Raw genomic sequence first — 17,358 nt, forward strand, 5'->3', positions numbered from 1 at the left:
AATAGCTTAAGGGATTTATGTCCCAAAACGCTCACGACATTTTAGGCTTTACTGGAAATTTTACACTGAGAACAAGAAAAAGTTAATCAAAATAGACCATGCAATTCGGCCACTCTAAGGATTAAGTCACGTGTCATTTATGTGCAGTTTCATGGAATGGTACGAAAATAAAGAGTGCAGGCTAAGTTGGGTGAGAAAGTGTCCTACCTAAATTCTGCATGCCATTCCATTTACAGGCAAAGGCAATTTTCCAGAACGCTAGGCAGACTGGATTCGTTGAAATGAAAGCTTTGTCTCTTAGCATGGACCCTACCATCAATTCAAACATGTTCTCAAAATGGTTTGATGACGCACTTGTTTTTGGTTTTTTTTTTTTCTTTCTTTCTTTTGAGGATTCAGTCTGCTTCTCATCTCTTATCCACCTAATTTGTCCTTCGGAAACTTTTAAATATTGAAGTAATCATGAACCTTTCTGTTCCCCAAAGCGTCCTGTAATTTCAAAGCTTAGTCCTTGTTAACAAGGAACCCCATCCCTGAACTCTAGAAGAAACACGGAGAACGTATTTATTAAAATCTTCCATAGCTCTGCAGAAAGGATCACCTTGGGTTTCGAATGCATTTTTTTTCCCTCAAGGAACAGTCTCTACACGTTCGCATTAATAAATTTCTACTTCCAAGCTCAATAGAACTTGCAGCGCAAAAAGCAGATGTGTACGTTGGATTCTTTCAAATTAAATTTCCAAAAGCAGAGCCTATTCTAGCTCAAGATCAAAGGAACTAAAACATGATCTCCTCCCCCTTCCAATATAATTACAGAGATTTCATTTCTTTTTTTACAATGAGCACAACAGGTAAATTTCAAACTGAAGGATAGTGATGAGGTGCTACTGTTCGGCTTTGCTGGGTTGCTGAATCGCTCTGCTCCGTGGCCCTGCTGTTTAAACTACCACTCTACAGGAAGACGGGAAATGCCTCATGCTCTTCTCTACTTTATGCTTGGAGATCTGTTTCCTTTTCGACCTCAGGACTATGCAGAAGAGTTCTCAGATGGACACAACCCACTGGACAGCAGGACTGTTCCAAAGGAGGGTGTGTCCATCCTAAAAGGCACATCAAGGGAAAAAATCACATTTGTAGGCGTCTTTCATTGGCAGGCTAGCTAAAAACCCTTTTGGAAGTAGATGGGGAATAAATAATAAATAATGAGGAGTGACACTGTGAAAAATGTCATATCCTGGCAGTCCTGTGAAAAGACACGGCCCTGGGGAGAGAGAAGAAAGAGATGCAACCCACAAAGTCACCCAAAACTGAGGTTCGAAAGAAAATCTGTACCACTTTGGAATGATTAGCATGATCTATTTCTTTGGGGAATATAGGTAAAGAGAGAACAAAATTTAATGTCAAAACCCACAAAAAACAGAGAACTTTGGGAAAGAACAGCCTCTAGGCTTAAATATCCTTGAGAGCAACTACATTCTACATATGTATTTCCATCTCCCTTTTAAAATTCCTGGTACCTCATTTCATCCTTTGCTGCCCATAGGCATCTGTTCCCCTCTAATTATTTGCCATTTAGAAAACTCTGCTTAAATTCCTTGTGCATCTGTCCCTTGCTTAGTGTATATTTGTGATGCTTAAATATGGTGCCTGATATTAGAGCGGCCATGCATATAAGTACAAAGACTTTCCCATCCCCGAGAAATGTTTCAGCATCCTCTCCCCCAAAACATATACACAAAGTAAACTCAACATTACCAGGATTTTATAAAATAAGTACGTACTCCTATATACATTGTGCACACGTGCGCACACACACACACACACACACGTACATACACTCCTCAAAGACTTGGCTGTTGGTAAACAAAACTTCTACTGTATCTTCCAACCAATGCCTTCACAATAGAAATGCCAGTAATAATGTCCTTTCCAAAATATAGTCTTTTACTTTTAACTAGCTAGGGTCTCCTAGCTCCTGAAATCTTTTGCTACTCTATGAAATGGAATGTGATTACTTTGCATGGAAATATTCTTATTTTAAGGATATTCCCTCTTGAGAATATAGGGAAAAAACCTGAAAAAGTAGACATAGTTTGTTAGCGTCAAAAATCCCAAATCAAACAGGTTTAATTCCTTCCTACATCTCTTCCACACATCCTTCTTTCTCTTTGCCCATTCCTTCATCCTTCCACCCTTCTTCTACCTCTTCACCCCTCCAGACTCCCTCCCTTAAAGGAGAGGTACTGTATGAGGGAAAAACATTGGATTGGGAACATGGAAATGTGGCTTCTGAATTCAGTTTTGCCAATAATTTGGTGGGATCTGTTTCCTTATCTGAATTGGGATAAAAGATCCCTATGCTGAGGAATAATTGCTATTAATAACATTAGTATTAATAACAATAATAATAGTTTACTCTATGCCAAACATTTTGCAGTGCAGTGGGGTGATTAACAGCCTGGATTTGGGAGTCAAAATGCCTGAGTTTGAATCCCAGATCCACCTCTAATGAACTGATGACCCTGGCAAGTTACTGAATATTTCTGTGCCTCCATTTTCTCATCAAAAAAAAAAAAAGAACGAGTATAATATCTATGCCATGTGGTTGTTGTGAGAAACAAGACATTAAAGGCACTCGGAATATGTATTTATTCTTTATCATGTCTCCACCACAATGTAAGTTTCATGCAGAAAAGGAATATCTTCTGTTCACCACTATATTCACATAGCCTAAAATAGTGCCTGGCACGTGGTATGGAGTTGGTAAATAAAGCACTCTTCAGTGAACGGATGGATGGATGGACGGATGAACAGACAAAGAAACATGCCTTGTTCTGGGAGAACCCACGATTCTGAAGCTGAACTGTTAAATACTTACTAGGTGTGATTTATATGGTACTTTGCATGACCTCTGCTTTCAGGAAACTGATAATTTATTATGGAAACGAGGCTAAGTACAAACAACTATCATTACAAACCATAAAGAAAAAATCACATTAGAAGTATAAAAGTTGAATATTTGGCCAGGTCAGAGGAAAGATATCTCAGTTCTGTGGGAGTAGGGAGTGGAGCCTTCCGACCCCATGATTCGTCCAAGAAAACCCTTGGGAACTGTCAACCATGACCACTAAGAAGTTAAAGCCAATAGACAATGTTCAGTTCTCATCTTCCTTGGTGGTCAGAAAGACACTCTTATTCCCTCCTTAAAAACATGCAGGGACTTCCCTGGTGGCGCAGTGGTTGAGAATGCCCCTGCCAATACAGGGGACACGGGTTCAAGTCCTGGTCTGGGAAGATCCCACATGGCACGGAGCACCTAAGCCCATGTGCCACAACTACTAAACCTGTGCTCCAGAGCCTGTGAGCCACAACTACTGAAGCCCGCGTGCCACAACTACTGAAGCCCACACGCCTAGAACCCGTGCTCCACAACAGGAGAAACAACAGCAATGAGAAGCCCACGCACTGCAAGGAAGAGTAGCCCCCGCTTGCCACAACTAGAGAAAGCCCGCACGTAGCAACGAAGATCCAACACAGCCAAAAATTAATTAATTAATTAATTTAAAAAAACACGCGTGACACGGCTTCCACAACAACACACTTCCCTTTTCTCCTACTCCTGGGGGTTCTATTTTATTCTCACCCAAAAGACTTTAAGTGTTGACAATCCTTCAATTGTGAGGCCCTAGGTTTCCTTGTCACTTGAGACTCCATACGCAACCTTCTATCTTCAACTTGCCTCTGTATGTTGAAGACCCCTTCAGCTGAAGACCTTTTGCTCAGACTTTTCTGAGCTTTATACCCATAACTCCAACTGCCTACTTGATATCTTCACTTGAATGGCTTAAAAGTACCTCAAACTTAACACCAAACTCATCATCATCTTCTTTTTATACCTAGACATTTACTAATGTTCCCTGGAGTTTTACAGAAATTGAAAAAGAAATGAAATTACATTTATTAAGCATCTCGTATTTCTAGCTCCTGTGCTAGATGTATATATCTCATTTAATCTTCATTACAAGGCTCTGAGGTAGAGCTCATCATCTTCATTTTTAAGATAGAGTAATAAGGCTCAGAGAAATGGCTTCCATTTCATCACAGACCATGGATTTCAAGCTATAAGGCTCGAAATTAAGAGGATGAATAATGTTTGGTGTCAAGAAACAAACTTGTTCTCTTAGTTTGAGCCTTATAACCTAGAAGATTATACCCTGTGAGCCTTCTGCTTCATAGTGGAGAGCTATTTTGGTAAATCAATGAGAAGTCTACCCAGGCGAAGAAGGGAAAGTATAGAGCAACACCTTAATCAGATAAAAACAGACAGTATAAAAGTAGAAAACATATAGAAAAGAAACAGTCATGGAAAATAGTTAAAAGCTAATTTTAAAAAGAACTATAAAACGTAAGGATAGGGCTTCCCTGGTGGCGCAGTGGTTGAGAGTCCGCCTGCCGATGCAGGGGACACGGGTTTGTGCCCCAGTCTGGGAAGATCCCACATGCCGCGGAGCGGCTGGGCCCGTGAGCCATGGCCGCTGAGCCTGCGCGTCCAGAGCCTGTGCTCCGCAACGGGAGAGGCCACAACAGTGAGAGGCTCGCGTACCGCAAAAAAATAAGAAAAATTAAAAATAAGGATAGTAAACATTTTATCAATGAAAAGCTACAGTGGTGGAGATTTTAAAAATCAGTAAATGTATTCATGGTCAAAATAAGAAAAGAAGAACCATGAAAGGCCCACAGAAAGCATATAATGAAATGAATCCTTGGCAGGGTTGTCCCAAATGAAACAACCTCCCATGGGGGCTGAAGCTCTCTGACCCAAGCCCTGGACCACACACCACACCAGCACCACACATCTCATGGAATCTTCCCACCCCTTCCTTTGAAAGTCCCAAAGCTGCAAGTCCTGTGACATTTCTGCACAACATGAATGACTATACTTCATACCCTGGCTTAGGACAAAACATGGACCCTTTCTTAGTAACAGGCGACATACTAGACCCTCATATTGCTCTCACTCAAGAGGTGTGGTCCATCTCTTCCAGGATGATTCTTGAAAAACCCATTTACCAGGCTGGCTCATCAGTAAGTCTTCCTCAGTCCAGGGATTTAGTCCCCCACTCCCCAAGCCTGCAGATTCCCCTGTTTGTTGACATGATCCATCACAGACTATTAAAGCCTGGATGGCACAGCTGCTCACAGGCAGGTAATGGCTACCTGTCTCCTTGGAGTTGAAGACTCCTGTGATTGGAATTCCTCTCTACGCATGGCTGCTGGGGGTTCCCAGACAGAGGAAATTAGACATGTTGACCTTAAATGTTACAAGCTATATAATTCACATAATATTAATATTATACCATTCATCTCCCTGTATCCATGGTTTTAGACCTTTGATCTCTGCAGCTGTCAAGGAAAGAATCTTTTTCTGGCAGGGGGTAAAGTGGATCACACACCTATCTCTAGCCATCTCAGACAGATCCTATGGCATTTTCTGGCTCACTAGAGGGGATTTCTCTCTTCCAGGACTTGCCATGCCAAACCGCCCATGATTTGTTGCAGGAAAGGACCGTGGGTGTGTGGGGCAGGCAGTTCATCTTGTGGCTCTCTCACAAGCAGCCATAAACCCGGCAAAGGGTGTAATTCCCAAATCCTCCACCAGGGCACTGGGAGAGGCAGACTCAGAGCAAAAACAACTACTTTTGGGCTTCCAAATCAAAAATGCCACTTGCTAGCCATGCCAACCTCCAAGACAGACATCCTACCAGAGAGAAATGAGTGGTCCTGTATCACACAGGCACTAAGCCATGAAGCTGGAAAGCAAAGCCCACTCTAACCCCAAGTTCTAAGCTCTTCCCATGCCTATATCTATAAAGATAAAAGAGGAAAACAGCTCACAAAGGAAAAAATCACTGAGAAAAGCAGAGACAGAGTTCACAGATTTTGACATTGTGCACGTTGAAGGAGGTGGGTTTCAAAAGGCAGAAAGAATAGGCTAGGGAAAAAACAAGGAATTTGGGGCTGTGCTACCTTCGATGTCAACCTACCTACCTAGATAGTTTCAGGAAAGCTCTTCAACTACACCCGACTGAGGTGCTGATTCGTAGACCTGAAGTGTGTCCCAGTGTGAACTTGACCCCAAGAGACTTGGCATGTGTGGTCTATGAACCACACTCTGACAACCGCTGCCAGAGAACGAAAAGATCCATTTGCACTTTTATCCGCAGAAGGAAGAGTCGTCAGGAAGGGAAGAGAAGATGAAAGAAGATGGAACAGGGAAGATCTCTGGAAAAAGATTCCAGGACTAGCACGTTTAAATAAGCTGAACGATGCAAATGCTGAGGGTTATCAAGAGAATGAAGAAGGGTCACGTTTTCTCCTAAGACGGGAGGAGAAGCAGCAGCCAGTTAAAGATGAGCGGCAGATATTCTAAGATCAACTACCTCAGATCAAACAACTCATTTCTAAGTCTGATAGCTCTCCAAAACTTCTAGGACTCTACAACTATTCCCTCAGGCCTCCCCACTGAGAACATTCGTTACTCGGATTCTGCTTGGATTCTGGTTCTCTAAATTGTTCCTAAGTGCTTGCATACTATTTTGCTGAAAATTGTCACAGATCGTAAACTACTTGGGTGTAAAAGCTGGCCTGAATGCCACAGGGGAGTCTAATTCCAGGCCAGCCGTGCACTTGGCAAATCCAGGTCCTTACCAGAGGCAGGCATTCCTATTCATAAAGCAACAGGTCCTGTGCCCATCAGCTTCACTCATCCCTTATTAAAAAATAATGATGGTGACATTTTCCCTTGACTTTTGCAACCCTGGATCATTCTTCTTGTGAGGTTCTTTTCTTTATCATTATGGTTTAACATTGTGCTAAAATGTTAAAAAAAAAAAAAAGGTACAGCAGTCATTAGTGTGGTCCTTAAACCCTGGTTTTCTGTATCTTACATTTACTTGGAATACTTTTGACCTGTCACATCTACCTGCACTGTCCAGGGAAGCAGTTGGGTCTGCTGGTTAGAATACATGCTTCAGAGCCTGGCAGGACCACGTGCAAATCACAATCATATCACTAACCAACTAGGAGTGTGCCCTCCATCTGGGGGATTTTAACCTCACTGTCCTTCACTTTCCTCATTCGTAAACTGACAATACATACTGTTCACAAACGGACGCTGTAAGATAAAATCTGCAAACAACAGCACAGTGTTTGACACAGAGTAAGAGCAAAGTATCGAGTGGCTATTGTTACCACATTAGGATATTGATGAACGTTTATGGACATTAGCAAATAAGCATTATGGACATTGTTGGACAAAGGTCACGGTCATTATTTAGAATTTAGTGCTGATGGAGCATGCATTTAATTTGCTCTTATGTGTCAAGGAAGCTGTATATTTGTACAACAGATACAAAGACTGGACCTAAATCTGGACTGTTTTGAATGCCTTTGGTGGCATGGACAAAGACCGGAGAACCATGAGATTAAACGTTTCTCCAAATATATCCAACTGTGTGTGCTGCTGATGACAGCAACATCTATACAAGAAGCATCACACATTTTCAACTGCACGTATCTGTGTTATGTTAAGAAGAAAAATATATCACCTCGGTGGTTCCCAAGGCTTCTTTTTGCTTTTGCTATTGTATTTTAGTTCCAAACAAGCCTCCTCATTTCATGACCTCTTCCCTCTGCACCTTTCGCTCTGCTTGTGTCCCTTATGTGCCCAATCACCCATGTGCATGACGCTGACAGAGCCATTTCCTCTTCAGCTGTTACCCTTGAGTAGTTTTCCAGTCCTTTATAGGCTAACATTTAAAGGCATAATTCCTACCCACTTACAACTTTTATTCTAAAGGAAATAAAACAAAACAGGCTCGGATTGCCAGACTACACTAATTTCTTTCAAATACCTCTCACGCATCAAATGGTTTCATTCAATGTGCTTGCAACTGTACAGCAAATTCAAACACATCTTTCCTCATTCACTCTGCTTAACTGTATTTCTCCTTTTACACACTGACTTCCGATATCCTTTCGGCTCTTTGTTAATTTCACCAAAATAGTGTTAATCGTAATAAAACTTACTTATTTTTTTAAAGGGATTATTATTTTTTTAAAATAAATTTAGTTACTTATTTAATATTTTTTTTGGCTGCACGGGTCTTCGTTGCTGTGCACGGGCATTCTCTGGTTGCAGCGAGCGGGGGCTACTCTTCGTTGCGGTGCACGGGCTTCTTACTGCGGTGGCTTCTCTTGTTGCGGAGTGCGGGCTCTAGGCGCCCGGGCTTCAGTAGTTGTGGCACACAGGCTCTAGAGCACATGCTCAGTAGTTGTGGCTCGTGGGCTCTAGAGCACATGCTCAGTAGTTGTGGCGCACGGGCTTAGTTGCTCCGCGGCATGTGGGATCTTCCCGGACCAGGGATCAAACCCGTGCACCCTGCGTTGGCAGGCGGATTCTTAACCACTGCACCACCAGGGAAGTCCCTGAAACTTACTTATTTTTAATAATTAACTTTGAGTGATTAGCAAATGTCTAGTTTCAATCACTATGTAGAATTTTTGTTTGTTTTCAGAGTAAGAAAAAAAAATCAATTTTTCTATGTAGCGATATTATCATATGCTCCAAGGAAGAATCCTGGTTCTGGTAATGTGTTCTGATCACCCCTCCAATACCCTCATCTGACATTACAGAAAAGCCCTGTACTCTTCAGGAATATCTATCTGATCAACTAGAAATACCAATTGCAGTGAACTTCAGGACTTGCCCTCAAGCATGGTATGCTCTTTGCTTAGCCCAATACCTGGCAAGAGGTGAGGGATCATAAATATAAACTACAGGTAACTTCCAACTTTCCCTGTAAGTATACTGAGTTAACAGTACATCTATCTGCAGTCACCAGGCCACAGCTGGAAATGACTGCAAGGTTATTGTTATCAAATAGCCTTTGATTGGGCTCGATGACACTGGCAAATGCTGAGACTGTGACCATTTGGGCTGCACCGGCTTCTGGTCCATTTTCAAAACCACTAGCTATGCATCTAGCCTTTGTCCCTCTCCACTTGAATAAAAACTCCACAAGGGCAGGGGGTAGTTTTCTCCTTTGTTTCCAGATGTATCGCAAGTGCCTGGCACATATTTGCTGAATGAATGACACATGCTGAACACAGCTTGTAAGGTTCCTTCAGAAGCTGAACACAGAGAACCTTTTCCTCACACCCTCCCTCTTCAGTGCTTGCAAAAGAGATGCCCAACCCTCTCCCTTCTAACCTTCTGCAGGTGTCACTCCCTAGGCCTCCAACAAGCCTCATCTTGTTCCCACACCAGTTCCATTTGCCCTAATGTCTCCTCCTGACCTTCATAGGTGAACTTAGACGTCTGCTTCCTCTGGGGTCTGTCCCTCCCTTTTAGGAACTCCCATAGGACCCTGTATATCTCTTGGCCTGTTTATCTCCTGTGTTTCCCACTAGACAGAAAGTAACTCCAAGTATGCGGTATTCAAGGGTATATCTCCAGCCCCAACACACACCAAGTATTTGGCACAAAGCTCATGCTCGATAAATATGTGATGAATGAATTAATGAATGAATTAAAGATTGAACACTAATAATATGAAAGACCCGTAGAAGCACATCTCTATCCAGAGCAACTGTTATATACAAATCAGTACATATGATACAAGTCAAATAAACTTACAAACAATGTAATTTAAAATCCAATCAATCAATACATTTGTTGACTCTTTCCATAGGTATTTTGGGCCTGTTAACAGTGGGATATACCTCCAAATAAAACTTCACCAATCAAAATTCTATGATTAGAAAAGAAGTTCACGGGTAAAGTGATGATTATTAATACCCTGAGAAATAATTTCACATGATTAATGACTTAACTACTTTATTCATTCAAATATAAGAACTTGAATTCTCTCTAAAGGTTATATTTTCAACTTGCCAAAAATTCTAAATAAAATAGGTATTAATCATTCTGATGGTAAAAGGGAATATATACTATGATACATGCAAAAACCAATACCTAAATTCCATACATTTTCTTTAAGCCACACATTACAAAACACAGATGTCTTTAACTGGTTTTCTCCCTGCACTTTAATTTTATTAAGTGAAATACACAGAATTCAACAGAAGCACAAAAGTCTGTCTACGGCAGTGGGCCAACAGGTTAGCTGGGAGAGCCTCATAGGACAGGCTACGAGTCTATGGCTCTGAGCAGCCAGGGGTCAGGTCTTCCATAATGTGATCAAGACATTATATGTGTTAAGAAAAACCCAAATCAGGGGACTTCCGTGGTGGTCCAGTGGTTAAGAATATGCCTGCCAATGCAGGGGACGCGGGTTCAATCCCATCAGGGAACTAAGATCCCACATGTCGTGGGGCAACTAAGCCCGTGCGCCACAATTACTGAGCCCATGCGCCACAACTACTGAGCCCGTGCGCCACAACTAGAGAGAAGCCCGTGTGCTGCAACAAAGAAAGATCCTGCGTGCCACAACTAAGACCCAACACAGCCAAAAATAAATAAATACTTAAAAAAAGAAAAACTCAAATCAGACAAAAACAGCTGTATCATTCCAGAATGGATAGAACAGATAACAAAATATCCTAGTTATCCACTGCACCATTTCACAGATTCTGGGGGGAAAAAAAAAACAATAACAGTAACTCATAAAATCAAACTACAGCAACATGGGCTTATTTCTTTTACTGAACAGGTAGCCTTAAAAAATATTGTGTATGATAAGTCATACAAGATGGCAGAGATAATATTACAACGTATAACAAAATCACCCAAGTACTTGAGAAGAACATACTCCAATTTTGAGGCTAATTTCACCACATTCTTAGCTATTTCCCTAATTGTTCTGCATAAGGCAAAGCTTCCTTCTTCAGTGTCACTTAGTCTTAGCTGTATATTATAAAAAATAAAAAATGGATATTCTTTTTGAAATATTTATAGTGCCGACTTTCTTCTAATTTGGCTTGTCTTTCCTCTAAATTAGTAAAAATCTGTTAACATTTTTCCTGCAAGGAAAATCATTGCCACTGCATATACAGAATGTTTAATTGTGAATCTACAAAATGAATGTCTGCCATTTACATCATTATTACAGAGGCAAACCTTTAGGGCCCTCAAAGTAAGCCTATCGATTTGATGGACAAATGAAAAATAGAGATCATTTCAGCCCTTTCGGAAATATGCAAAATTTTAACACATCAAAAAGTAACCATCTTCTTTGACCTAAAAAAGTTATTAATTTAGGGCATAAAAATATCTTGATGGTAAACAGTTAGGTGCTAAGTAGGTGATGACTCACTTTTACTGAGTGAAAAAGAAATAGAAGGATTTAAAAATAAGTACTCAGTTCAAGGAAAGTGAACGGTTTTGAAAACGAAAATGACAGTTCTTTGAAGAGATGTGTAGGTCAGAGATTCCTCAACCTGGCAGGACATCAGAGTGATCAAATGCACGTTTAAGTTAGATGCTTGGATCCCAGCCCAGACTTCCAAATATAGAATGTCTGTAGAAGCAGCCCAGGCATCTGTATTATGTGACTGGCCCAGAAGTAGCTCAGATGTATAGCAAGGGTGAAGATCTACAAGATGTGGGCCTATTTCCTTATGGAGTTCAGAGGCCATGGGCGTCAGCCATTCATCAGATATTCTTTTGTATCCGATATATAAGGACATTAAGAAATAGTGGGATAAAATAACATTCAAAGTAAATATAGAGCAAGAGGTGCCAAAGCTCATTTCTGGCATTCTCTGCCCAGCTCTTGCCTCTACTCTCTCATTAGTAACACAGTACTTGCGGGGGGGGCAGGGGGGGTTGGCATTGCTATATACACAGTTGTCTCATGCATATCAGTCTCCCCCGCAATAAGACAGCAGACTCACCCGATGCTAACATCCCCAACAAATGAGCTAATCCCGGGGAAATAACCAATTAACCTGAACTGGCTCTACATAAAAGAGGAAAATACAACAAAAGAAACAGTGATGTAGCTAAGTGGATCCATCTAGGGATGAACTCAAATATACCAGCTTCTAGAGACACCTAAATTACACATGAGAATCAAGAACTCATAGAGGCGCTGTTGCAACCAAAGACCACCACCTACAGTTCTAGTCGTAAAGGTGGCACTGGAGATTACTTTTTTTTTGGCGGTATGCGGGCCTCTCACTGCTGTGGCCTCTCCCGTTGCGGAGCACAGGCTCTGGACGCGCAGGCTCAGCGGCCACGGCTCACGGGCCCAGCCGCTCCGCGGCGTGTGGGATCTTCCCGGACCGGGGCACGAACCCGTGTCCCCCGCATCAGCAGGCAGACTCTCAACCAGTGCGCCACCAGGGAAGCCCTGGAGATTACTTTTAGAAGAAGTTTGGCCACGGAAACAAGGTCCTGTAGGACAAAACTGTGCAGTAGATGAAAAAGTTTCTTTGTCCCTCTCCCACATGCTCAGAAATAATGTCCCTGAAACATCTCTCCTATCCCATTCTTAGGAAGCCACTAAAGTCCCATTCTTAGGTAGCCGCTAAAGCAATGTATCAAAAGGTGGGAAGAAATGACCACAGTGAAGCCCTCCTCACAACAGTATTTGCATTAATGAGTGTCTTCAAGTGATCTGAACACAAAGCAAAGAAAGATGAATTCTGGGAAGGAAAATGGGAAAGTCTTAGCTTATGGAGGCAAAGAGCAGGGGAAAGAGGTAGTCCAAAGGGAAGACCGTCAGCCTGGGATGGGAAGCGTGTATACCATAGGGTTGAAATGCAGGAGCAGGGGAAGAACGGAGAAAGAGAAAAAGTACACCCTTTCACCTGCCCAAGGCAAGTACTCTGTGAACCCCCAAACAACAGAGGAGGTCATTCATACATGGGCAGCCAGTAGGAAGGCAAAGCAAGGAGTTCGGTTTGGAGCACTGGGGAGATGAGTGAGCTTGGGAAAAGTTCCACAGCTAAGATCTAGAAAAGGAAGCGAAAACCCACACTGGGAACAGCCCAGCACAGTAAACAGACCAGCAAAAATAGAGGCTACTCTTCTCCAGACACTCTCCACCAAGAAGCCAGTCAAAAGAAAGATGGGGAATGATAGAAGAGTGAAAGCAATGACCTTTCTTTACCTGGCATGAGGTAGGGTGGCTTATAGAAGTGAGGATGCAGTAACTTCAAAGACCCTAAGAGCATGTCTGTCTTTTTCGGTGCTGTGTTCCAGGATCTAGCTCACTGCCTGGCACTAAGGAATATCCAACAAACACTGGCCAAATCGATGGCTCACTGAATACCCTGGAAGCAATAATAAAATTCAATAAATACTTAACAAATACTTAAACATTAAACGACTGGGCATACCGGGGTAACTCTTAAAAAAAACTGAGGACTTAAAGGGACAAAAATGATGTCTTGGTTATTCACAGACCACTTAAAAATTTTAAAGTCAACTAGCTTATTTCCTTGAAGGGTAAATTTCAAAAAGGCTAGTCTAATGTATTAACTACGTAAAACAAATCCACAAAATTATCTTCAACCATTCTAAGAAACGCAGTTAATTGTCTTTTCTCTCCCCAGCTTCTTCTCCATCCTTTTAACTTTTTCTAGATTTTCGGGTGACTACTGCTAAGCTTTTGGGGTTTTATTAGTTTTTCTTCTCACCCCTTGATCACCTGTTCTGGCATGATTCTGCTTTCTTTTGTATTTCTTCTTTCTCCCCTGGGAAATTTATGTCTGTTTCTGGCATCTGTCCCCCATCCTCCTTTGTGAACACTGAGGTGAAAAATTCATTTATTTTTTAGCAGTGTCTCCACTGCCTGTCAATAAATTACCCTTTTTATCTCTTTACGCCTTGACGAACCACTTTTCAGATCTCCTGTTCTGTAGGTGCTCTCAGAAATAACTCATTATTATTTATCATCATCTCATAGGTAATCTCTCTTCCTTTTTTTCACTCTTAATTTGGAGATATTTTTTTATATTCTTAACATCTTCCTGTAATCACACCAGTCTCCTCCTCTATAACACTCGATGCCAACTGTGCCTCTTTCTTAATAAATAATTGCTTTGTGCTCTTTAGTTTCTAATCCTGTTAGCCTGATAACTGGAATATTCTTGTAGCGTGTTTATAAGCAGCATTAACTTTGGGGCATCTACTTGCTGAATTGTATCTCTGAATACGCATGCCTTTTCCCACTTTTATTCTTTCACTACTTACCCCCTCCTTTTTCTCATTCTGCTTTATAGCGTCTAAAGTTCAAGGCTGACTGTTAAATTTTGTTTCAAGAGACAGAAAGGTTGCAGTTCTGCCTACACATCTCCTGCATTTTTCAGAGTTTAAATCAATGGCTCAGATAATATTTGCTATGAAAAGCATCATTTGATGACCAAATCTAGTGCAACAATCCATTAGGTCCAAACTCCTACATGTGTCATAAATTTGCATAACACCAAATCAAGCTTCCCTGCTTCTTCTTTCCCTTCTCTAGTTTGACCAGACTTGCTGAAGCCTCTAGCTGGATTATCATCATATTCTGAAAATACTCTCCAATTCTATACTTCCAATCACACCCTTTGTTTCGCATAAAACTTAATCAAGAGGAGTTTCATGTAAGTTTCCACTTGTACATAATGATAATTTATGTAGCTTAAGCTACATTCAGTACATTCCCCGCCATAAATTTTCTTTCTATAGTATACACAGATAAATCACATTTATCTCCTCATTATTTTCCATCATGTCCATATTCTAGTGGTCCTCACCACCTGACAGGCACAATTTAACTCCTTTTCCATTGCAATTTGTATAACCTTTAATTATCAGCCAGTATTAGCTTGTACCTGTAATTTCAAGTGATGTTCGTTTCTTCTAAACTAAAAAATGAAAGAATGACTACCAGGAAGTCCCTTGTTTTGCTTAGCATACCCATCTAAATGGCATAAACCGCATGTGATATAGGCATTAAAAAGCATTTCTGAAATATAAACTTTACGAAGTAAAACAGCCTGAGCTACCTGATGGATACCAGCTGATAAATATGATAAAACTGCAAAATAGGATTCTGCCCCTCCAACGTGGAACATATTAAGGGAGCCAAATAACGATACTGAGTAATGTAGCCACCATCAGTAGAAACTCTGCAGCAGGCCACAACACAGTCTGAACTTATGTGCTGCTCTTTAGTTAAAAAATATATATATAGTCATACCCATTTTAAATAAGTAGAAATTTGCACAAATAGAAAGGGACTTTCCTAGGATCACTAAGAAATCATGCCAATCCAGCCTAATTGGTAATGCTTTTAAGCACCACATTTAACTGGATTTTCTTACAGCACTAATGTTCCTCCACTGACACAACTTAGCAGGCAATGTATTTACAAAAACTATAATAGTCTGAAAAGAATGGACAATGAGCAAACTAGTCAATTACAGGCTTAAACTTTAAGCAAGCACTTACAATGAAAATTTAAAAAAAAACAAAAACCTGTATCTTGGCTATTGGGTCATTTTCCAGGCTACTAACTGCTGAACCATGTGCAGAACATGCTTCCAATTTAACCATCCAGATTTCCTAAGAAGGCAGAGAGCTTTGCTCTGCAGGCAGAATCAAGTTGGTCTTCAATTTGATTTTTAAAACAAGGCAGTTGTACAGGAAACTAATAAGATTTTGCTGCGGATTATCTGAAGAAGAAAGGAAAGGGGAAGTAGGTATTATTTTAAAGACCTTAATTTGTCTGTCTATGAAAGCGAAAAATATCACCTTACTTTGGTTTAGAAAAGGGTAGTAGCTGAATAAGTTCTACAGCCCCGTCAGCTTCTGAGAATCCACAGCCCCAAGTCTCGCCTCTTTTGAGACACAGCATCGGCAATGGCTGCTAAAGCAAAAACACCACGTAGGATAGGAGGTCATGGTGGCTTTGACAGCTTCAGAGAAAATCTGAATGTTTCCTAGCTAACGAAAGAAGCTCTCCGGTCTTACAAGTAATCAGACACAATAAAATCTCAAAGTTTCACTCTCGAAATGGCGGGCTTCCAATGGCACCAGATCAAAATCCACACACAAGGAAGTGACCAGAACAGAAGCCAGGTGCATGGAAGGACTTCGGGGGCTTGAAGCTGTAGGGCAGAAGTCCTACACACTGGTGTGGTGAGCCCAGATGGGTTGGCTTTTGTTAATGAAGCATTGGTACTTCTCACGGACATGATCGGAGGAAGTCAAAGGATGGTTCGTCCACAAAAACGTCCACAATTGCAAACAGTGTACTAATGTCCCTGAAGACTTGTCACCATTATGACATTTATTATGAAATCAAGTCAGGTTGACCTAACTTTGGTTCAGGTCAATCTAGTCCTTGTATGAGGTACCACTGCTCGTTTACAAAACAAGTTGATGGCTGCTAATCTGTTCCCTCTCTCTGCGTATGCCAAGCCATCAGGTTATTACCCTGCAGTTAGGACCCTGTTCTTAAACTCCCTGGGAGCTCACACATGGCTCTCCAGGAATCTTGTTTGTCACAAGAACTGTGTTCCTGAAAAGTGGTCATGAGTCTAATTTTCATAGTCTTAAAGGCATCCTCTGGAAAACTCCCCATAAAGGAAACGATTACCTCTCAATACCTTCAGAATTAACCCAAATATTCATTTAACCTTCAGCTCCTATAATTAGCATTTGGATCATCTTGTAATTTTCTGTCTTAATACTAGATGTAGGTGAAGAGACACCTAGGACTTTTGTCCAGGTAATCTTGAGATTTTTGTCGTTGCTTGTTTGAGTTCTTTGCTCATAAGGCCCAACAAAGTAGCCAGTTAATAATTATCAGTTAGTTGCTACTTTACATCCTATTTATCACCTGGTAAATCTGGTTGATCACACAACTAAAGAACCGCATTTGCTTCTTCCACTGGTCACAGAAGAGCTATTTGTTTTAAGCTTCCTCTCCAGAGGGCAGAATACTGACCGTGAAGACAAGGACCCACAATTACAGAAATGGCTCTCATTAATTATCCTCAACATAGAAGTGAGGAAACTTTGTGGGAAGGGTAGAGTCAGGATTAAGCCCAAGAGTGCACACTGCTTAAGTATCACGCAATACAGCTTCTTGGATCAACAAAGGGCGGACAGAGGGCACATTTGCAGACCAAAACCAACAAGAAGAAATCTAATAAGTGAGGATTAATACAAAGTCCCATTTTACATAAGGAAGTGGAAGACCTGATTAGAAAGCAGTGGATATTAAAAACAATAATTTCAGTGGACTGGGAGCTCAATTTTCAGTCAATGCCAAAGCACGGGTAAGTGAAACCTTAGACTGCATTAATACTAAAAATGAAAGCAGACTCACTACTGATTAA

General features: G+C 41.2%; 1 protein-coding gene across 9 annotated transcripts in view; it reads right to left on the minus strand.

Annotated features, from left to right (window-relative positions):
• TCF4 (transcription factor 4) overlaps positions 1-17,358 on the minus strand; it is a 360,227-nt gene that overhangs the window by 203,005 nt on the left and 139,864 nt on the right. The gene's annotated exons all lie outside the window — the stretch shown is intronic.

This window comes from Delphinus delphis, chromosome 13 (genome assembly GCF_949987515.2).
Source record: "Delphinus delphis chromosome 13, mDelDel1.2, whole genome shotgun sequence".
Classification (NCBI taxonomy): Eukaryota; Metazoa; Chordata; class Mammalia; order Artiodactyla; family Delphinidae; genus Delphinus; species Delphinus delphis.